The 321-nt window shown below is 57.9% G+C and overlaps 1 protein-coding gene across 1 annotated transcript in view; it reads right to left on the bottom strand.

The window, feature by feature from the left end:
• EMH_0047750 (uncharacterized protein) overlaps nucleotides 1-321 on the bottom strand; it is a gene marked incomplete at both ends in the record, with an annotated part of 3463 nt that overhangs the window by 2230 nt on the left and 912 nt on the right. The gene's annotated exons all lie outside the window — the stretch shown is intronic.

The following is a 321-nucleotide window of genomic DNA, read 5'->3' as shown; positions in this document are numbered from 1 at the left end:
GCAGCAGCAGCAGCAGCAGCAGCAGCAGCAGCAGCAGCAGCAGCAGGAGCAGGAGCAGCAGCAGCAGCAGACGCAGCAAACAGAGTACGTTAGCTGAAGAAGAAGGCAGATAATGCATACATGAAAAAGGCTCAAACAGCAGCTGGAATTGCTGCTGCTGCTCCCGCTGCTGCTGCTGCTGCTGCAGCACAGCAACGGCAACAGCAGCAACAGCAGCAGCAGCAACAGCAGCAGCAGCAGCAGCAACAGCAACAGCAGCAGCAGGGGTATGCATACCCTAAGGGGCTGGCTGATAGGCTCCATATGGGTGCTGTAGCTCCC

Source organism: Eimeria mitis, genomic scaffold (genome assembly GCF_000499745.2).
Source record: "Eimeria mitis Houghton genomic scaffold, Emh_scaff2042, whole genome shotgun sequence".
Classification (NCBI taxonomy): domain Eukaryota; phylum Apicomplexa; class Conoidasida; order Eucoccidiorida; family Eimeriidae; genus Eimeria; species Eimeria mitis.
The sequence above is the reverse complement of the archived record's forward strand: the minus strand, read 5'-3'. Positions and strand labels throughout refer to the sequence as shown.